The 16,512-nt window shown below is 36.5% G+C and overlaps 1 protein-coding gene across 1 annotated transcript in view; it reads right to left on the bottom strand.

Moving 5' to 3' along the window:
• LOC103556800 (uncharacterized) overlaps nucleotides 1–16,512 on the bottom strand; it is a 205,919-nt gene that overhangs the window by 30,722 nt on the left and 158,685 nt on the right. The window lies entirely within an intron of this gene.

Genomic DNA, 16,512 nt, shown 5'->3' with positions numbered 1-16,512 from the left:
CTTCAAATATGATGGAGAAATAAAAACTTTCCCAGATAAACAAAAGTTAATGGAGTTCATTCCCACAAAACCTCCTCTTCAAGAAATGTTCAGGAAGAACCTCATTCCTGAAAAATCGAAAAAAGGAAAGGGGTTACAAAATCCAGAACGAAGGAGATAAGCAGAAGGACAATAACACAAAGTTACAGCTCTCCATCAGGACAAAATGCAAAAGAACCAGAAAACAAGTGATAAAATGGCAACAGTAGGCCCCCACATTTCAATAATCACTCTAAACGTGAATGGATTGAGCTCTCCAATCAAAAGGCACAGAGTGGCAGGATAGATCAAAGAACAAGATCCAACAATATGCTGCCTCCAGGAAACACACCTCAGCCCCAAAGACAAACACAGACTCAAAGTGAAGGGATGGAAGACAATACTCCAAGCTAACAATGAACAAAAGAAAGCAGATGTTGCCATATTTATATCAGACAAAGTAGACTTCAAAGCAAAACAGATAAAGAAAGACAAAGGGGGCAGTACATAACAATAAAAGGGATGCTCCACCAAGACGACATAACACTTATAAATATATACGCACCTAACACAGGAGCACCAAAATTCGTAAAGAAATTATTAACAAAACTAAAAGGAGACATCAACAGCAATACAATAATAGTAGGGGACCTCAACACCCCATTAACACCAATGGACAGATCATCCAGACAGAAAATCAACAAGGAAATTATAGAATTAAATGAAAAATTAGATCAGATGGACCTAATAGATACATATAGGACACTTCATCCAGAAACAGCAGGTTACACATTCTTCTCAAGCACGCACGGAACATTCTCAAGGATAGACCATATCTTGGGAAACAAAGCAAGCATCAATAAGTTCAAGAGGGTTGAAATAATATCAAGCATCTTTTCTGATCATAATGCTATGAAACTAGAAATCAACTACAAGAATAAGCTGGGAAAGGGCCAAAAATGTAGAGACTAAGCAACATGCTACTGAACAAACAATGGATTATTGGAGAAATTAAAGAAGAAATCAAACATTATCTGGAGACAAATGAAAATGAAAACACACTGTACCAAATGATTTGGGACGCAGCAAAGGCAGTCGTAAGAGGGAAATTCATCGCAATACAGGCTCACCTCAATAAGCAAGAAAAATCTTACATAAACAACCTCAAAAAACACCTAACGGAATTAGAAAAAGAAGAACAAACAAAGCCCAAAGTCAATAGAAGGAGGGAAATCTTAAAAGTTAGAGCAGAAATAAATGATATTGAAACAAAAAAGACAGTAGAAAGGATCAATGAAACAAAGAGTTGGTTCTTCGAAAAAGTTAACAAAATCGACAAACCCTTAACCAGACTCACTAAAAAAAAAAGAGAGAAGTCTCAAATAAATAAAATCAGAAACGAGAGAGGAGAAATCACAACAGATACCGAAGAAATATAAAGGATCATAAGAGAATACTATGAAAAATTATATGGCAACAAATTGAAGAACCTAGAAGAAATGGATAAATTCCTAGACTCATACAACGTACCCAAACTGAATCAGGAAGAAATAGAGAATCTGAATAGACCAATCACAAGTAAAGAAATAGAAACAGTAATCAAAAACCTCCCCAAAAATAAGAGTCCAGGGCCAGACGGCTTCTCTGGAGAATTCTACCAAACATTCAAAGAAGATTTAATACCTATCCTTCTCAAACTATTCCAGAAAATAGAGTAAGATGGAGCACTCCCTAATACATTCTGTGAAGTCAACATCACCCTGATCCCCAAACCTGACAAGGACAACACAAAGAAGGAAAACTACAGGCCAATATCACTGATGAACATACGTGCAAAAATCCTCAAAAAAACTTTGGCAAACCGAATACAGCAATATATCACAAAGATTATACACCATGATCAAGTGGGATTTATACCAGGGACACAGGGATGGTTCAACATCTGCAAGTCAATCAACGTGATTCACTACATTAACAAAATGAGAAACAAAAACCACATGATCATCTCAATAGATGCAGAGAAAGCATTCGACAAGATCCAACATCCTTTTATGATAAAAACCCTCAATAAAATAGGTATAGAAAAAAAGTACCTCAACATAATAAAGGCCATATATGACAAACCCACAGCCAACATCATACTCAACGGACAAAAACTGAAACCCATCCCTCTCTGAACAGGAACAAGACAAGGGTGCCCACTTTCACCACTCTTATTCAACATAGTACTGGAAGTTTTGGCCAGAGCAATTAGGCAGGAAAAAGAAATAAAAGGAATCCAAATAGGCAACGAAGAAGTAAAACTCTCGCTGTTTGCACACAACATCATCTTATATATAGAAAACCCCAAAGAATCCATAGAAAAACTATTAGAAACAATCAACAACTACAGCAAAGTTGCATGGTATAAAATCAACATACATAAATCAGTAGCATTTCGATATACTAACAATGAACTAACAGAAAAAGATCTCAAGAACTCAATCCCATTCACAATTGCAACAAAAAGAATAAAATACCTTGGGATAAATTTAACCAAGGACGTGAAAGATCTATACAACGAAAACTACAAGACCTTCTTGAAAGAAATCGATGACGACATAAAGAGATGGAAAGACAGTCCATGCACATGGATTAGAAGAATAAACATAGTTAAAATGTCTATACTACCTAAAGCAATCTACAGATTCAACGCTATTCCAATCAGAATTCCAAGGACCTTCTTTACAGAAATTGTACAAAGAATCCTAAAATTCATATGGGGCAACAAAAGACCTGGAATTCCTAAAGCCATCCTGAGAAAGAAGAACAAAGCTGGAGGCATCACAATCCCTGACTTCAAAACATACTACAAAGCTACAGTAATCAAAACAGCATGGTACTGGTACAAAAACAGATGCACAGATCAATGGAACAGAATTGAAAGCCCAGAAATAAAACCACACATCTATGGACAGCTAATCTTTGACAAACGAGCTGAGGGTCTACAATGGAGGAAAGACAAGTGTCTTCAACAAATGGTGCTGGGATACTGGACAGCTACATGTAAAAGAATGAAAATCAACCATTCTTTTTCACCATTTACTAAAATAAACTCAAAATGGATCAAAGACCTAAAGATTAGGACTGAAACAATAGTCTTCTAGAAGAGAATATCGGCAGTACACTCTTTGACATCAGCTTCAAAAGAATCTTTTTGGACACCATAACCCATCACATGAGGGAAACAATGAAAGAATAAACAAATGGGACTTCATCAGACTAAAGAGCTTCTTCAAGGCAAGGGAAAACAGGATTGAAACAAAAAAACAGCACACTAATTGGGAAAAAATATTCACAAGTTATTTATCCGACAAAGGGTTAATCTCCATAATATACAAAAAACGCACACAACTCAACAATAAAAAAATCAAACAACCCAATTACAAAATGGGCAGGGGACATGAACAGACATTTCTCCAAAGAAGATATACGGATGGCCAATAGACACACGAAAAGATGCTCATCATCACTAATCATCAGGGAAATGCAAATCAAAACTACAGTAAGATATCACCTTACACCTGTTAGAGTGGCAAAAATATCCAAAACCAAGAGTGACAAATGTTGGAGAGGCTGTGGAGAAAAGGGAACCCTCATACACTGTTGGTGGGAATGCAAACTGGTGCAGCCTCTATGGAAAACCGTATGGAGATTTCTCAAAAAGTTAAGAATAGAAATACCTTATGACCCAGCCATCCCACTACTGGGTATCTATCCTAAGAACCTGAAATCAGCAATTCCAAAAGTTCCATGCACCCCTATGTTCATTGCAGCATTATTCACAATAGCCAAGTCATCAAACCCACCTAAGTGCCCAGCAACTGATGATTGGATAAAGAAGACGTGGTATATATATCCAATGGAATACTACTCAGCCATAAAAAAGGACAAAGTCATCCCATTCACAACAACATGGATAGACCTTGAGGGTATTATGTTGAGTGAAATAAGCCAGACAGAGAAAGACGAACTCTGTATGACTCCACTCATAGGTGGTAGTTAACATATGGACAAAGAGAACTGATCAGTGGTTGCCAGGGGAAAGGGGGTGGGGGAGGGCACTAGGGGTGAAGTGTTGTACCTACAACAAGACTAATAATGATGTACAACAGCAATTTCACAAGGATGTTAACTTTCATAACCTTACTAAAAAAAATGGTTAAGAGAAATAACCTATTCCCCACCACAAAGATTAAAGCAAAGAAAAAAATATATATGGTTAATTAGTAATGATTAGTTAGTAAAAACACAGGTTAATGGTAAAGGAGTGGAAAAATCATATGGACTCTACTAGTCTTCGTCATAAAACAGCTGAGTGACTATATTAATACCAGACAATGTAGACTTCAGAGCAAAAAACTGGAGACAAGATCACTTCCTAGTGGTAAGGTATCAACTGATATTCCCAAGACTGTTCTGGTATGTCGTGCAAGCTCTGGAACCAAGACTTTCTGGATTAGAATTCTGGCTTTGTTTCTCCCCAGATTACTTAACCAAACCACACAAAGCCAGCTTCCAAATTTGTAAAGTAATTACAAAGTAAAATCCTACATACAGTGAACATCAGAAAGAACACCATCATCATTACCACCACCATCATCATCCTCAACATCATCATCTCATCTTTCTTAGTCAAATTGAATTGACAGGACTGAAGGGTCAGGAATTGTTATCTAGGTGGAGGAGCTTGGGAAAATGTTTGTGGAAGCAAGATTTTGGGAGGAAAACAATTTAAAATAACTTTGAGGTGCCAAACTTATTTTGGCAAAGAAGGAACAAAAAAGAAAGCAGGACCTTGACATTTTGAAAAATAGTCAATGTTTTTTATTTCCGCAGAGCTGTAAATAGTTACTATGGAACACTTAGAAAATACAGATTGCAAAAGGAAGAAAGTTACATACTGCCTACTTCTCTCAAATTATGAAAATAGTACTAGTAAGAAGTCTCTCATCAGCATGTGAAGCAAACAGGGTTATCAAGTAGTAAATAAAACAAATTCTTTTTTTAATAGAAAAATCCAAAAGATCTCATCAAGATGGCAACATAAGCAGTATCTGAACTCATCTCCTCCCACGAATACAATCAGGTAACAACTATTTTTGGAAAAATTACCCTGGATAGAAAACTGAAAAGCATATAAAAATAACCCCCACGACAAGGGACAGTTCTGACTAAAGTGGAAGAGGCAGAAGTACCTTTTGGAAAGGAAAAAAGCCACCTTCAGGAGCAGCAGAGTATCTCAGCAGGCCAGCCAGGAGCCACCCTAAGGAAAACTGCAACAGGAGTGGGCTGTTAGACCCTGTAGCCAATGGTGCTGAGGCTCCCCAAACTGGATTTACAAACAGCTGGCCAGCGAAGGAAAGACTAGATTCCCTGTGTACCTGCATTAAGAGTAATCCTGCCACAGCAAAAGGACACAAGTAGCCCACAAAGGGGTCACTCCTGGATCATTTGGAATGGTGACAAGAGGGAAGAACACTGCTGGGCCTGAACGGACATCTCTTACGTAAGGCCAGTTCTCCAAGATCAGGAGCCATAGCTGACTCACTTAATACATAGACATAACCAGAGAGAAAGAGGCATAAGGAGAAGACAAAGGAATAGATTCTAAGCAAGAGAACAGGACAAAAACCCAGAAAAAAAGGACTAAATGAAACAGAAATAAGCAACCTACTCAAGAAAGAGTTCAAACAAAATCTCATAAGGATGCTCACAGATATTGGGAGAAGACTGGATGAACACAGTGAGTTCATCAACAAGGAACTGGAAAATATAAAAAAGAACCAATCAGAAATGAAGAATACAATGCTTGAAATGAAAATATCACTAGAGGGACTCAATAGCAGAGTAGAGGAAACTAAAGAACTGATCAGCAAACTAGGCAAAAGACTAGAGGAAATCATCCAAGCTGAACAGATAAAAGAAAAAAGAATTACACAGAATGAGAACAGTCTGAGGGAACTCTGGGGCAATATCAAGTGTGCTAACATTCTTATTATAGGTATCCCAGAAAGAGAAGAGAGAGACAAAGGGGCAGAAAATTTATTTGAAGAAATAATAGGTGAACATTTTCCTAACCTAAGAAAGGAAACCGACATCCAAGTACAGGAAGCACAGAGAGCTCCAAACAAGATAAGCCCAAAGAGGCCCATAGCAAGATACATTATAATTAAAATGTCCAAAATTAAAGATAAAGAGAGAATCCTAAAAGCACAATGAGAACGGCCACAAGTAACATACAAAGGGAAGCCCATAAGGCTATCAACGGACTTCTCAGCCAAAACCCTACAGGGGAGAAGAGAATGGCATGACCTATTCAAAGTGCTAAGAGGAAAAAACCTACTGCCAAGAATACTTTATTCATCAAGGTTGTCATTCAGAATGGAACTAGAGATAAAGAGCTTCCAGACAAGGAAAAATTAAAGGAGTTTATCACCAAGACCTGTTTTACAAGAAAGGCTCAAGGGATTTATTTAAGTGAGAAAGTAATGACCACAAATAGGGGTAAGAAAAGTATCCAAAAAAACACAACAAACCAGGCAATAAAATCACTGGTAAAGCTGAAAATATAGTAAAGGTAGCAAATCAACCACTTGTGAAGATAATAGGAAGGTTAAAAAACAAAAGTACTAAAATTATCTATTTCAATGGTAACAGTGTAATGGATAGACACACAAAAACAAGAGATTAGATACACTTTCAACAACATAAAATGTCGGGGGAGGGGAGTGAAAAAATATAAGTTTTAAAAAGAGGTCAAGCTAAAGATTCTCTCTACTCAATATAGACTCTTATATATGTAGACTATTATATAGGATCCTCATGGTAATCACAAATCAGAAACCTATAATAAGTAAACAGATAAGTAAGACAAAAGAAATAAAACCTATTATTAAAGAAAGCCATCAAACCACAAAGGAAGAGAGCAAGAGAAAAGGAAAGGAACAGACAAGAACTACTAAAACCACCGGGAAAAAAGTAACAAAATGGCAATAAATACATATTTATCAATAGCTACTTTAAACATCAATGGACTAAATGCTCCAATCAAAAGGCATATCATGGCTGACTGGATAATCAAGCAAGACCCATACATATGCTGCATACAAGAGACACACTTCAGACCTAAAGACACTCACAAACTGAAAGTAAAAGGATTCAAAAAGATATTCCATGCAAATGGCAAAGAAAAGAAAACAGGGGTAACAATACTTACATCAGACAAAATAGACTTTAAACATAAACTGTACAAGAGAGAAAGAAGGGCACTACATAATGATAAAGGGAACAATCCAATAAGAGGATATAACAGTTGTAAATGTCTATGCACCCAACCCAGAAGCACCTAAATACATACAGAAATTATTAACAGACGTGAGAGGAGAAATAGTAACACAATAATAGTGGGAGACTTTAACACTCTACTTGCAACAATGGATAGATCATCCAACAAAAGATCAATAAGGAAACACTGGTTTTAAATGACACATCAGACCAGATAGACTTAGTAGATATATATAGAACGTTCCATCCAAAAACCACAAAACACACATTCTTTACAAATGCACATGGAACATTCTCCAGGCTTGATCACATATTAGGCCACAAAACAAGTCTCAATAAACTTAAGAAGATCAAAATAATATGATGCATCTTTTCTGACCAGAAAGGTATGAAGCTAGAAATCAACTACAGGAAGAAAACCAGAAAAGTCACAAAATGTGGAGATTAAACAAAATGCTACTGAACAACAATTGGGTCAAAGAAGAAATCAAAGGAGAAATTAAAAAATTCCTGGAGACAAATGAAAATGAAAATACGACATGCCAAATCTATGGGATACAGCAAAAGCAGTTCTAAGATCGGAAGTTTATAGCAATTCAGTCCTACCTCAACAAAGAAGAAAAGTCCCAAACAGACAATCTAACAGCACATCTAAAGTACAGGAAAAAGAAGAACAAAGCCCAAAATCAGAAGAAGGAAGGAAATAATAAAAATCAGAGCAGAAATAAATGAAATAGAGACAAAAAAATAAAAAGATTAATGAAATCAAGAGCTGGCTCTTTGAAAAGATAAACTAAATTGATAAACTCTTAGCTAGACTCACTTTAGGATGGCTCCTGCCTGAACAGCTGAGAAACTCTGCTGCTTCTGAAGGTGGCCTATTTTTCTCTCTAGGAGGAATTTCTGCCTCTTCCGGCTTAGTCAGGACTGTCCCTTGTTGGGGGTTCTTTTTATCCAGTTTTCAGTTTTCTATCCTGGGTAATTCTTCCAAAAATAGTTGTAACCTGGTTGTATTTGTGGGAGGAGATGAGTTCAGAGTCTGCTTATGCTGCCATCTGGATGAGATCTACCAAAATTAATTATTGAATAAAAGTTTATTCACTGTTGGCTTCTCTTTACATTGAAACTAAAGATCTTTGGGTCTACTAGTAAATGTGTTTGGTGCCACATTGAAAAATTTGCCATAAGAATATAGTTGAGAAATTACAAAATATATTTATAAATTTGCCAATCCACAGAATGTTAGTGTGACAGTCCATAATTACTTAGTTCTTAGTTGTCACTAGGAAGAAAGGATTCTAATCAATAATGTAATTAAAACTACTTAAAAATAATTAGGGTGAAAGGAAAGAACTGTGTATAAAATGTAGGTAAGGAAAGTAAAATGACTTGTTGTCCCAGAATAAGAAAGAAGAAAAAAAAATAGGACAAAATTTGAAAGTGTATAAAAATGTTGAAGAAGTTTTGTAGAGAAGGAATCTTGAGAAAAGACCTTTATAGGTGGTCAAGTTGGTCAAGTTTGTAATAGACTTATTTAAGTTAAAAAAATGAGTTCTAATCACAAAAATACACTGGAATAAAATTGGTATTTTGTTCTCTCTGTTAAAAAGACAGTCTTCCTATGGTATTGGTCTGCTCTTATAAGAGGTTGTAAATAAAAATTTTTCTTTATCTTTTAAGTAACTTTCCTAGGCAGCAAAGATTTTGTGTTTTACCAAAATAATTTACTATACTTCATGTTGTCTTTATAAGGTTTTTGATTACTTCAGAAAATTTAGTCTTCTTGGTATTAAAAGATCTAAGTTTTGATCACAACTATGTAACCTTCTGTATTTGCCTTTAATATCTTCTATCATCACTTCAGTTAAACAGATAATTAAGTATTACTTTATAATAATAAATCTGCAGTCATATTAAAACAAATGTTTAAACCTCTGATATTTTCCCCAAATCAAAATCTAAATTGAATCTTCTGAACTCAAAATAACTTTGAGATTTCCAAGAAGGCCCCTGAAAAATCCAAAGGATATGTGTCTCACCTGGTAAGATGTTAAAATAACTATATTTATTTGATATGTTAAATTATATGGGAAGCATTATCAAATAAATGACACTGAATCATCTTAAGTGCTATTTGTATGGATGCATGTTATTAATACATCTTCTAGAAATTATATAAAATTTATGAAATCTAGTATTTCCTAGTATAATGTTATCAGTCATAATTCCAGTTACCTTAAAATGTTGTGTTTTGCAGAAATAACCAGATTTCCTTGTCAATTCCATTACAAAGAATTCTAATCAGATCTTTAATTATGGACATTTTTAAGTCTTTTGTCTTTTTACACTTATTGTTTTACTCCAATGCTTTTGTCAAAGTGAAATTCATAGAAAAGATTCTACCAAGAAGAGTTGATCACTGACACTACTGCCCAATTACAAGATGTCAAAAGTTGGGTGCATAAATTTACAGGTGAAGAAGGAGCCACCTGCCATCTGGTCCTGTCCAAATACTGGAGACCTCAAAGTCAAATTGACTAGGAATAAAAGCAGCTGACATCAAGGTAGACTAGTTATTCTCCAGAGGTCAGATCAAGAACTTTTTTTCCATTCCATCTTCCCTCTCTGACAACTCTTCTCCTAATTCTTACACCAGGAAGATCTTTATGATTCTTTTGTCCACATTTTGCCTTGCTCTGGCATGGAAAGATAATGGCATTGTTAACACATCTCAGTCCATTGCAAGGGAGGTAATCCAACTCCAAACAACTGCTGGATTTGCCATGACAATGGTGATCCCGTAGTTCTGCCCATCACAAAATTCTCCCTGATTTCCAATAGATGGATTGCATCTATTGGAGCAAGCTCAGTCTCCTCTCTAGCCTGTGAGACTCCCTAACATGAATGGTCCATTTCCTTGTCTTTAGTTAACAACCACAAACTCAGGGAAATTTGCATCCAGGCTCTGTTCAAAGAAAGGGGCACAAGCCAAACCAACCAGAATAAAACCACCTGCACTGTCTATAGACCCTTAATTTTGTTTTTTGTTTTTTGTTTTTTTGGATGAGGAAAATTCACCCTGAGCTAACATTTGTGCAAATCTTCCTCTTTTTTTTCTTGCTTGAGGAAGATCAGCCTTGACCTAATATCTATTCCAATCTTCTTCTAATTTGCATGTAGCATGCCTCCACATGTGACTGACAAGCAGAGTAGGTCTGCACCCAGGATCCAAACTGGTGAATTCAGGTTGTTGAGGCAGAGCATGTGGAACTTCAATGACTCAGCCATGAGGCCAGCCCCTACAGACCCTTAAATTTTACTGGCCTCTATGTCACCTTCCCAGCCCAGAGCTACAGAGTGAATGGGGAATTACCAGGAAGCATTATTGATCTATAATGAACTTCCTTTGGTAAATCCCTACTGCCCTGGTTAGCAGTAAGTGTAAATGAGGCTAAGATTGGGGAACTCTCCTTAACTATTGAAGATATTGCTGAAGCTTCTACTAAAGTGGTAGCTTTTCAGTAGAAAAGTCCCTAGACTCTCTGGCCAAAGTAGTTCTTGATAATAAGATAGCCCATGATCATCTTTTACCTGAGAAAGGAGGTGTTTGTGCTATGGCCAATACCACTTGCTGCACTTGGATTGACACTTCTGGGGAGGTTGAAACACAGCTACATGTGATCACTGAACAAACCATTGAGTTCAGAAGGTTACCCCTTCAATGAGGTCTTTTTTTGAGCTATTTGATTCTCAGTTTGTATCTTGGGGACTGTGGCCCAGATATTGGAAATTATCCCGTTAATGATAGTTATAGTAGTCTCCCTGGTGTACTTTATTTTCTCAAGAGATTTAAATGCATATTTCCCACTGATAACCAGTGAGCAAATGATCTCCTTAAGACTAGAATATCTGAAAAGAAACAAAGAGAATGATTAATTTAAAGCATGTGAACCCAACATTACGACCTGTGATTTGGCCAAAAGTGAGAACTGCAGAGCAGTAGCTGGGAGTAGCACTAATGCCTTTAATTTTTTTTAATCACATTTCTCATTTAGGCTAAGACTCTTATCAACAGAGGAAATTGTTAAAAACAAGAATACAGGCCCCCAGTGGGCTCCCTTGTGTAAAGCCTCACATCACCACATTGAGACTTAATTACAACTTCCACTCTCCCAGAAATGGAATCTACAACAGTCTTTCAGGAATCACTTGGCCAGCCCTAGTTAGCCAGTTTGCCCAATATGCCCTTCCCATCCCCTAAAAGGTAATTTTGCAGTAACCAACCTACTTTTATGCCTAGCATAACTTCCTTGTTCCTGCTCCCGTCTGGTCTTAAAAGTCTTTCATCGCGTACAGCTCCTTGGAGCTCCTTTCTATGTGCTAGATTGGATGCTGTCTGATTAATGAATCATTGAATAAAGCTAATAATATCTTTAAAACTTACTCAGTTGAATTTTGTTTTTTAACTTACTGAAGCAAGAACCATGGCTGTTACCTCAGTGGCAGTCAGGTCTAGGACACTGCATTTACGGAGCTACATTTAGAAAGGCCAGCAAATGATTCTTAACATAACATTTTACTTTTCTGTTTTTGGGTTCCCAAATTTACTTTGATAAAAATGTTTTTTATGGTTTGTTCTCTTTACTGAGCAAGGAGACTGACTGACTGACTGACTGGAGTGTGAAAAGTCATGTTACCGCCTACAAATATAGGCTCTTTACCCACCACACAAGAGGGGCTAAATAAAAACCAAAATGCCAGGCTTATGGCAAGGAAAGTGTTTCTATTTTGGATGACATCAGCCAGGAGCTGAGAATGAGACCTGAGATTTGTCTCATCTCATCTCCCCAAAAGAGGGGAGGCAAGGGATTTTAAATGTTTGTGAGGAATGTGGCTGTTTATACAGAGGTGGGGCAAGTCAGTGTCCTTGCTGCTCAGAGATTTCCCACCTGCATTCGGCCTTGGGACACTGTTTGCAGGGAGGAGGAGGAGGTGATAAGCAATCCAGGTGCTTGTCCTTAGCCGTTTGTCTCCATCATGGGTAGTAGATTCTGGAGCCAGGGAGCCAGGTAGTAGGCAGGTAAAGTGTGCTTTGGTTTTAACGCCATATGTGCTGGGTTTAATGTAGGGGAACTGACATCAGGGCTAGAATCAGTCATATTGTTCACTCTGACAGGGGTAACATTTTCATTGATACCTGTAGTTAAAAAGGTTAATTGCCTCTGTTGATGTTTAAAGACTATGGCTTTAAGGGCAGATCTTTATTCAGGTTCTACATGCCAAAAAAAATAAATCATCTGTCCAATTGCCTTTGATGGGGCTTCTTGTCTTCTGGGTGTCTCAAAGATACTTTAGCAAACTCACTCATTCTTCAAGAGTCTTCAACATCTTGTATTAAATGTGTGCCTTAATGAAATGGGTTACTTAAGAGGAACTCTTTCCCTATTTTATTGGTTAAATGTGCCATTTATCTACATTTGGATCTCTCTGACATCAGGCCATAGCTTATGGATTCATCATGAACACCATAGAAGGTAAAACATGAAGATACCATTTTTAATTATTCCATAGTGTAATTCTTCCCTAGTAGTCTGGATGTTCTTCATAAAAATGCCAAATATGAGGGGATAGTAAGCATTGGGAAGGGAATCATGAAAGACTTATATTTTCCTGAGTATTTTATATGCTAATGAGACTAGATTGGGCTGCATGGGAACAGTTTTCTCATTAGCTGGACATGTATTTTTTGCTTTTAAGTTTTGAGAATGCATTATACTTTCAAAAGAGGTTTTTTTTTTTCCACCAAAAAATTCCTAAAGTAACTGCCACATGCATCCTCTTTGATTCAGCAGGTTACCCTCAATGGAATTTTTCATAGGGACTTTAAGCTCTAAGTTCCTTATCCTCTCCCTGCAGATAATTCCCAAGGAAAAAATGTTTTCATTGGGCAATAAAGTTTTCTTTCCCTCTCTCAAAGTGGATAGCATGTAAGTATAGAAGCTGTCAGACTCAAAATGCTGGATTTCTCATCTGTAGCACAGATCCCAGTGTGTGTAGAATGACATGTAACTAGTACTCATCACTTCTCCCCAGAAAGGGAAAGAATTGGGACAAAGGGACCTGGTGCAGTTATTGCTGTAGTTAAGAGTTAATACTTCCCTGTCTCCTGAAACCTGTTGTCTACTTTCAGAATAATTTAAATAATAGAGTTGACCCTCATGATTTATGTTTTCCATATATGCAAATTTGCCTATTGGTATTTCGTTCCTTTTCATGGCTGAGTAATACTCCATTGTATGAATGTGTCCATTTTTCTCCTTATTATGATTAAGATAAAATCAGCATTAAATTCACAAAATATAAAACCAACCATTAACTATTTTAAAATAGATAATTCAGTGGCATTTCACTAATGATTAATGACACTGAACATCTTTTCACACATTTCTTGGCCACTGTGTATCTTCTTTGTAGAAATACGTATTTCAGTCCTTTGCTTGTTTGTTAACAGGGATGTTTGTTTCTTTGTTGTTGACTTGTAGAAACTGCTTATAAATTCAGGATACCAGATGCTTATCAAGTAGATAAGTTGAAAATATTTTCTCCCATTCTGCAAGTTTTCATTTTGCCCTCTGGGGAGTGTTGACAGTGTCTTTTGATGCTCAAGACATTTCTGTTTTAATGAAGTCCAACTTATTATTTTTTTTAATGTCACATATGAAAAACTAAAGCCAAATCCAAGGTTAGGAAGATTTGCTCCTATGTTTTCTTCTAAGAGTTTTATACACTGTGTCTTACATTTAGGTTTATGGCCCATTTTGTTTTAATTTTTTTTTTATTTTTGAGGAAGAATAGCCCTGAGCTAACATCTGTGGACAATCTTCCTCTTTTTGCTGAGGAAGACTGACCCTGAGCTAACACCCATGCCCATCTTCCTCTATTTTATATGTGGGACACCTGCCACAGCATGGCTTGATAAGCAGTATGTAGGTTCACACCCAGGACCCGAACCAGTGAACCTTGGGCCACCAAAGCAAACCTTGCAAACTTAACTGCTGTGCCACCAGGCTGGCCCCTGTATTAATTTTTTATTATCTTCATTTTTAAAATCATTTTTTTGTTATTTTAAATGTTTCTTTTTCCTTTTATTTCTGATTGCTCATTGCCAGCAAAGAGAAACAGAACTGATCTTTGCATCTAATCTTACACTCTGAAAAGTTGCTGGATTTACTAGTTCTAACAGCTTTTTTGTGGATTCTTTAAGCTTGCCTATATATATTTAGGATCCTGTCAACTGAGAGTAGACATCGTTTTATTTCACTCTCCCAACTTGCATTCCTTTCATCTACTGTCTTGCCTAATTGCTCTGGTTAGAACTTCCAGTACAGTGTGGACGAAAAGTGGTGAAAGTAGGCATTCTATCTTTTTCCTGTTCTTAGGGAGAAAGCTTTTAATCCATCACTATTGAGTACAAAGTTAGCTGTGGTTTTCTCAAGAACGCCTTTTATCAGATTGAGAAAGTTCCCTTCTATTTCTTATTTATGAAATGTTTTAGTCGTGGTTGCTGTTTTTTATCACGAAAAGGTATAGGGTTTTGTCAAATGCTTTTTTGCATCAGTTGAGATTATCTTGTGGGATTTTTTTAACTTCTTCATTTGTATTAATGTGTGTTACATCGATTGATATTCGTATTTGGTTCACTTTTGCATTGTGGGGGTAAATCTCACTTGGTCATAGTGTACAGTCCTTTTAATATGCTGCTGGATTTGGTAAGTGTTCTGTTGGGGATCACAAGAAATATTGGGCTATGGTTGACTTTTCTCATGATGTCTACATCTGGCTTTGGTTTCAGCATAATGCTGGTGTCACAGAATGAACTAGGAAGTGTTCCCTCATCTGTTATTTTTTTGAAGTGTTTGAGAAGGATTGTTGTGAATTCTTCTCAAAATCTTTCGTAAGATTTGCGAATGAAGTCTCTGGTCCCTGGTGTTTCCTTCTTGGGAGGTTTTTGATTACTGATTCAATCTCTTCACTTGTTAGGTCTATTTATTGTTTCTAAGTCATGACTCTAAGATTTCCTAAGGATTTCTTCCTCCATAAGTTTTGATAGATTGTGTGTTTCCAGGAATCTGTCCTTTTAATGGAGCTTAGTAAGTTGTTAGAGTATAATTGCTCACAGTATTCTCTCATAATTCTTTTTATGTCTGGAAAGTTGACAGTAATGTCTTCTGTCCCCCTTCTCTCTCACTCTGTTATTTCTGATTTTAGTAATTTGAATATTCTGTCTTTTTTCCTTAATCAGTCTGGTTAAAAGTTTGTCCATTTTCTTAGTGTTTTGAAAGAAGAAACTTTTGGTTCATTTATTTTATAGTTTTTCTATTCTCTCCTCTGTTTATCTCCACTCTGATCTTTACTAATTTCTCCCTTCTGATAATGTTCAGTTCAGCTTGCTCCTCCTTAACTTGTTCCACAAGGTGTAAAGTTAGGTTATTGATTGGAGATCCCACTTCTTTTTTTAATGTAGTAATTTACATGTATACATTTTTGTGTGAGCATTCCATAAGCTTTATAGGTTTTGTTGCATCCTTTGGGTTTTGATAGGTTGTGTTTTCTTTTCCGTTCATCTGAAAGCATTTTCTAATTTCCCTCATGATTTCTTCTTTGATCCACTGGTTGCTTGACTGTTGTTCAATTTCCACATATTTGTGAATTTCCTAGTTTTCCGTTTCTTACTCATTCCTAGTTAATACCATTGTAGTCACAGAACATGCTCTCTATGATTTCAAACTTTAAAACTTTATCAAGTCTTTTCTGGTGCCTCACATATGGTCATTGGAATGTTCCATGTTTACTGGAGTAGAATTTGTATTCTACTGTTGTTGGGTAGAGTGTTATGTGTTATGTGTGTGTGCCTGTGTGTGTGTGTTTACATATATATATGTGTGTCTGTGTGTGTGTTTACATATATGATATATGTGTATATCATAGATATCTGTTAGGTCTAGCTGGAGTGTTGTTTTGTTCAAGTCCTCTATTTTGCTATCGATCCACCTATCATTTTAAAACTGTCTCTTCCTTTAATTCTGTCACTATTTCCATCACATATTCTGGGAGTCTATTTCAGGTGCATAAATATTAATCATTTTTAACTCTTCTTAATGGCTTCAC

This window comes from Equus przewalskii, chromosome X, assembly GCF_037783145.1.
Source record: "Equus przewalskii isolate Varuska chromosome X, EquPr2, whole genome shotgun sequence".
In the NCBI taxonomy this organism is placed as follows: Eukaryota; Metazoa; Chordata; class Mammalia; order Perissodactyla; family Equidae; genus Equus; species Equus przewalskii.
The sequence above is the reverse complement of the archived record's forward strand: the minus strand, read 5'-3'. Positions and strand labels throughout refer to the sequence as shown.